The sequence below is a fragment of the Apodemus sylvaticus genome, chromosome 7, assembly GCF_947179515.1.
Source record: "Apodemus sylvaticus chromosome 7, mApoSyl1.1, whole genome shotgun sequence".
NCBI lineage: Eukaryota > Metazoa > Chordata > Mammalia > Rodentia > Muridae > Apodemus > Apodemus sylvaticus.
The window spans coordinates 43,520,453-43,527,871 of record NC_067478.1 but is presented as its reverse complement, the minus strand read 5'-3'; positions in this window follow the sequence as shown (position 1 = coordinate 43,527,871).

The following is a 7,419-nucleotide window of genomic DNA, read 5'->3' as shown; positions in this document are numbered from 1 at the left end:
ACTTCCCTTATATTTAAACTAACTGCACCTTTCATTCTCCTGCTTATTCTCAACCAAAGACAGCTTGGTCTGCAAGTGAGATTTGGCATTGTCTGGAGCTATTTTTAATGATCACATATAAGGGCAGCATGGCATTCCTGGCTGTGGTTCATGGATCCTGAGAGACTACTGAATAACTTGCATTTATAAGAAACTGCCTTTCACACACACAACAAAGACTTCCCTGTCCCCAGATGTAAATAGAACTAATTGTGTGGAAAGACTAATTCCTGAAATGATTATGAAATGGTTAATGTAATGCTTAATTGATTAATTCTCAGAGAACAAAAGGACTGCTATCCAGCCTTGACATCATCCTAATTCTCCTTCTCATTCTTGCCTTCCTGCTTCTAGATGCTTACCTGTTCTACCAATTCTGTACCCAATCAGCCCCTACAATGCTGTCACCACTGCTTTGACCTAAAGGCTTAAGGTTTCCTGAATCACATCATAGTTTCTTTTGATTAATCCCTCCTTTCAACATTGCTTCACATTGATTAGACTTCTTACCTTTGCATAAAGATTATCCAAAAATGTAAATGTATTCATGTCACTTTTCTGTGAAGATCACCAATGATTGCCACTAATGAAAGATAATATTTATTCAAGGAATCCTGTCTTTCCCTGGTCCATTTATACTTCTATCTTTATTTTTCTATTATATGTATTTATTCCGTTGGGGGGGGGGGGCAGGCAAAGCATGTGTGTACAGGTCAGAGAAAAACTTGCAGGAAATCAGTTCTATCCTACTACCATGTGAGTTCTGGGGATCCAACTCAGGTTTTGGGGACAAGTGTCTTGACCCACTAAACCACCTCACCATTTATAGCCTTTCTGTCTTTTGTGTCTCAAACCCTTTACTTCAACTCTTGAGTTTCTCCATCGTCCTCCATATGGATGATGGATAATTCTCATGGATAATTCTCAAAAATATAGAGAATGTCTAGTTATCAACCTTGATGGCTTTGCACATCATGTAAATGCCATCCCTTCACTCTTCCTTTTTGTTTTTATTAAAAGCTTGTTATTTGGGCTGGCATGATGACCAGAGCTCAATCCTTAGAACCATATGATAGAATGATATAGCTAGGGCTGGAGAGATGGCTCAGCAGTTAAGAGCACTGACTGCTCTTCCAGAGGTCCTGAGTTCAAATCCCAGCAACCACGTGGTGGCTCACAACCATCTGTAATGGGATCCAATGCCCTCTTCTGGTATGTCTGAAGACTGCTACAGTGTACTCATATGCATAAAAATAAATCTTAAAAAAAAGAATGATATAGCTGCAACTTCAAGTTGTCCAATGACCTCTATGTGCCATGACATGTTCGTATATGTGCAAACACACACACACACACACACACCACATATAATTTAAAAAATTAAAAGTTGTTATTCAATATACATGACACATTTAACTTTGAAATTACCTGATCTCACCCCAACTAATCCAAATCTCTAAAAAATAACAACAACAACAAATAAAAACCTGTTTGTCAAGGGCCATCTATAAGAATACAATAAGAATGAAATAACTTAAAATAATTTCATAAAAGAGTATCAATAATTATGATGGGACAAACAACCTCCCTAAAAATTATATCCATGCAAACCTTCTTAATGATACTTTATTTTGAAACAAGGTCTTTGTAGTTGTTATGAATTTAAGATATGGCCATTCTTGGGAAGATGTTGCCTAAGCCACTTAGGACTGGAATCCTCCTAGAGGAAGGTCCTTTGAAGCAGAGAGCACAGCGGGCAGCACCTAGTACATGTGCAGATAGGGAGGACGTGAAGTGATATATCTGCAAACTACAGACTAATGTGCTGCCAGCGAGCACAGGAAGCCAAGGAGAAAGGTCAGAGTCAGATTCTCTAGAGACCACAGAAGTCACCTCTGGAAGCATCTGACTTTGAACCTCTGGCATGTAGAACTATGAGATAATCTATTTCTGTGGTTCAAGAGTCTGTGAGTGATGATTATTACAGTAACCCTTGGAAATCCTACCATAGCCTGCATTACTTTTCTAAACATTAAGTTATATTCTGTAGGTGATGAATTAAGACAAACACAAAACCATGTTATTGGAATGACTCACTTAGTAAGCTGTCTTGATGTTTACCTACAACCTTGGTAGTCCACAGAGATCCCTATGTTATGGGACTTCTCAGTATCCTCAGCTGGCAAATGGATCCTCGTCTCAGCTCCAGACACCACACTCTCCTCTTGAATAGTTCTATGACTATGTTCCTTCCACGCTCTCAAAAGAGGATGACGTAGTCCTCTCTTCTGATATAACATGAGGATCCCAATGAGAGTTGGTGAATGTGGAGACTTTTATCAAAGAGCATTCATAAATTCAAACCACTAACAAAGAACTACATCAAATGCATGGCCCTTCCAGTGCTGATCACTGCTGGCGTGGCCATGACATGCTCCGTGACAGAGGCAAAACAGACACTTAGGATGGCACAGAGACCCTATCTTTCTGTCTTTACCCTAGAGAAAAGGAAAATTCTTCCTGAATTCTAATATCTAAATGTGATCTGATGGGTGGTAAAGAAAAGACAAATCAGCTAGGGGAAGTCCTGTATACATGATTCATAGCACTGTGCTGTAACTGCCTCTCATAACTGTCTTCTCTGCTAAAACTGTTAGAGCAAATGCCGAATTGAACCAGCATTTCCTGTGGCCAGCACTTTAAATCAGAGATGACTCATATAATGATATGGGACATTTTCATTTAAAAGTACGTGTTGGGAATTCTGATGCTTTTATTATACACTGAATTAACATGGGGAATGATTTCTACATGCACATTATATTGAAGGTCCAGTAGATTGATTAAAATGCAAACTGTTTTCCGTATTCTATCTTTTAAAATACCAACCATTTTGAGCCAAAACAACTTCCATGTGCCTTATTTCTCTCCTACTCACTAGGAAAAGACTAGTATTTCTGACATCCCCCCAAACGACTTCATGTGCTCTCCCAGTGTCTGTTCCAACTTTACTAGGCAGTCCAATGTCCGGAAAGATTGGATCTCAAGACTGAATGAACTCTCCACATTCTCTTTTAAAAGATAAACACGCACTCTATAAACTTCATCGGCCTAAACAACAGAAACATCTGTTTAGATTCATGTGCAGCATTTTGGCTGTGTTCAGCAAGAGGGAGGCTTAGGAAGTGTGTCATCCTCCACTGTGTTCCACAGCATCCTGCCCTCATCAGCGCTCACAGTGATACACTGAAAGATTACCAAGCCTGGGAACAACTAAACTGGGTCACTATACATAAACAAGCTTGTGTAAATGCTGTTCCACTGTTCTCACACCACAGAGAACTGTCCTCCATGCACAAGAGATATCTGATCATAAATAAATGTGAAATGCAAAAAGACTGCTTGAGCTGGTTACAACTGCTCAACCTTTTAAATAGACATAACTATAGATTCCTGGAACAGAGCCCTACAAGAGCCTTCTGTAGCCTGAGTACTCACCAACAGCAATCAGTCACTAGATTAAATAAATTATTATCCTTTGCTGGTTACAAATGTGATCAGAATTATGATTCCAGAACTTTTTCTATATAGTCAGTGACTCTGTAGCAAGGGCAGGACCACCTGTGAGCACTGAGTGGCAGGTTCTATGAGAGGAAAGTGGTGGGCTTTGTTGCTCAAGTAAGCATACTGTAGAGTAGCCTTTGTTATCTTCATTAGATAACAGTCAAGAACTAAATATGAGAACGTTAACAGACTAAAAATCTGTAATCCTAGTTCTCTTAATATATGCACCTTTAATTTTTCAGATCCAGCTATTGTTTTCAGGTACCATATAAACTTTTATCAAAATACTAATGGGTCAGACATCTACATCTGATCTGTCAAGTATCAATTATGTGAACCAAAATAAGTTATTAGGTAAGGCTTTATATTGTAGGGAATCAATAACCAGAGAAGAAAAACTGAGACTTCTGGAAATGTACTATGAGTATCTAGAGGAGAGAAACTCACGCAGGCGTTTGGACCATTGAAGAGAATCCATCTACTTTACATTTGCAAAACCAGCTTCAATTCTCTTCTTGTACATCTTTATTGGAAAATCTAAAAGCATACACGTAGAAAAGTATGTAAGCAATTTTACAAAAACATGAAGGTATTTATGAAGGTATTTCATGACTCCATTTCCCATATGATATATATATATATATATATATATATATATATATATATATATATATATATATCTTCATTAGATAAAAATCAAGAACTAAATATGAGAAAGTTAACAGACTAAAAGTCTGTAATCCTAGAATAATATATATATATATAGTACCATGCATCCCACCCAAGAGCTCCATTGTTATAAGCAAAACACTTTGAACATTTTTTATTTATACTTAAGATTATTGAGAGGATATGCAATGTGTGTATCTATTACATTTTGTAAGTCTACAAGAAAAAAATCTCTGTTTGGCTTTTATTTCACATTAAAATTTTGGCAAAAACAAGCAAAGACTCAAATTCACCACTTCACTACGCAAACCATGACTGTGTCATTGAGATGCAAATTAAAATACAGCCGACTGAACATAATTTAAAAACTGAATCATCAGATCATTTTACCTCAAGAAAAAAGAGCATTTCTTGTGCCTTTCTTCAAAATATTAGTCAGATTAAACAGCAACAAAAGACAAAAAACCTAAGCCTTGAAAAACTTAAAATCAAATACTTCCCAATTTAGTAAGAACAAAATTTGAAATTAAAAATTTGTGAGCCAAAATGAAATTGCAATTTCAGAAATACTTTGAAAATTAAAAGTTAAGGTGTTTTCATGTTTTATTAAAAATATCAAATATATTGAAATTTCTAAACCATTTAATATTCTTTGATACTTAATGAGTATAGATAGACATATGATCCTTTAGTGTAAGAGAAACAGTAATTGGATGAACAGTAACAGTAATGGAGAACAGTAACATGGATGATGACTTTTTAATTTAATGAGTTATTGTTTAAAATAATCTCAGAAAGTTTTATGAAAACAAGGAAAGAAAAATACCAGTTGTGGGGCTCGACAGTTGATTCAGTGGTTAAGAGCGCTTTTTGTTCTTCCAGCGGACCTAGGGTCAATTCCTAGCATCTATGTGACAGCTCAAAATGACTAGAATTAATACATGCATAGGCAAAAGAAAGACCATATATCAAAATCCAAAGTGATGGCTCCCGAGAAATGATACCCAATGATGCTCTTTGGCATTCACAGGCAAACATACACACTCACACCACAAACTATTAGTAATTTTGTTACTGCAAACAAAAGTAAAATCTCTATACTGCAATGATCCACCAATGTAACCAGTTATGAACTATTAAGAAGGATATGTAGAGATTAGCAGGACGATGGCCTTATCTGACTCTCTCTAAACAGTGTGATAAACAGCAAGAAATACGTTTCCTACTGTTAAACAAGGTACATGAAATGAACAGCACATCTGAAAAAAAGTAAAACTACCCAGTTCAACAGTTGAATGCCCAATCATTCTCAATTTCTTTCCTGTGACTTTCCCCATGCCCTCTCTTTAAATTTGATGAATTATTCTTTTTAATTGTATATGTGTATATATATATATATGCTTTTTATTGTATTATATTTTATTATATTACAATAATATAATATAGAATATTTAATATATTGTAATCTATATGTTGTTAGAGAATATATATTTTATATTCTATAATACATATATATGGCTTTTAGGGCTGACTACTTGCTGTTGGATAACCACTCAGGTTACACTTGGGGCTCATAAGTGGGGCATATTGACTTTCTCTCTCATTTACATTAATTGCTTCTAGTTCAGATTACCCCCCCCCCATCAACGGCCTGTCAGCTGGTTTTGTCATTGTTCAGATCACCTTAGGCAATGATACTGTTGGGATGTCATGAATGTAGCTTCTGTGTCCTCGGTAGAGGATGGAATTTCTCAGAAGACAACCTGTGATAAAAAGCAGACTGATTCTAAGCATAAATAATATGTAGCATTCTCTCCTCCTGCATTTAAAGAGAATCAGGAGAGGATACTTTATACTAGGCTACTTGTAATAATTTCAGTTCTTCAAATAAAAACATTGCATAGGAAAATATAAGCCAAGAAGAAGTATGCATTTCTAATGCACTTGAAGCGGATTCATTTTCACACATGCAGACATGGAATCATATAATGAAAAGTCTTTAGTTTGGAGTTCATAAGCCTTTAGTCCAGAGTTTGGGAGTGGAGAACAAATGCAGAAAACACAGCTTTTATTTATCCCCTGTGAAACTTGTTTTCCCTCATACAATTCCCTGGATCAGCGTCATAAAGAACATCCTCACCTTGGCAACTGTCCCACTCTGGAAGATCGAGGTCCCTTGATAATTTTATTGGTTGTGTTTTGTTTTTATTTTTGCAAATAAAAGAAAAGAACTATTCAGTCTAACTGAAGGAAGAATCAGCTTTATACAACTACAGTGAAAGAGGCTCTTTTGTATGGCTTACACTTGTTGAATTTTTTCTCTGAAAAGGGTTTTCCTCTGAATATTGGAAGTGTCGACATGTCCCCCATTATAAGTGCTTTCTATCACCAATGGAGCAGAGTCCTTTTTGGGTTTTGTGTAACCCCTAACATTGTAAGTGAGGATCTGTATAGAAATGTGCTTGGGCTTCAACATCTACACAAGTTGGCTATAGATGAGTATTGAGTATGTGATATAATATCTTAGATAGGCACAAAATCATGCTAGAATTAATTTAATGACAGAATAAGAGTCATCCTCTCCAAGAATAAAATTGCCTGATATACCCAGAAAAAGAAAAAATACTATTCTAGATAAAATTGTGCATCCCACACAAAATGATACATTCAAATCTTATTTCTCAGTGCCCTAGTACATGACCTTGCTTGGAGACAGGAATACAGGTACAACTAAGGAAATAGGTCATAATGGAATAGTGTGACTATCAAATCCAATATGGGCAGAAATTGGAATAGGGAAGGTATACGCCAATGTGTGCTATTCTGACAAACCATTAGAATCTAGGAAGTGGCAAGGAAGTGTCATCCATTGCAGGCCTGATGGAGACCAAGACTGTGTTTCAGAGGTCTAATCTCTAGAACCATGGGAGGCATTAAAATGTACCTGTTTTAAGCTGTCCAGTCATGTATGGTATTATTTGACAAGAACTGTAGGTACTGAATATGGAAGTCTGCAAATCTCAATGTGTGGATATCTGGAAATCATCTAGAAGAGGTAAACCTAGAAACACCAAGGATGCCAGCTCATTTACACACTGTGCAGCATTTGAGAACAATATGTTGGGTATGTCCAAAACTGTGTACATA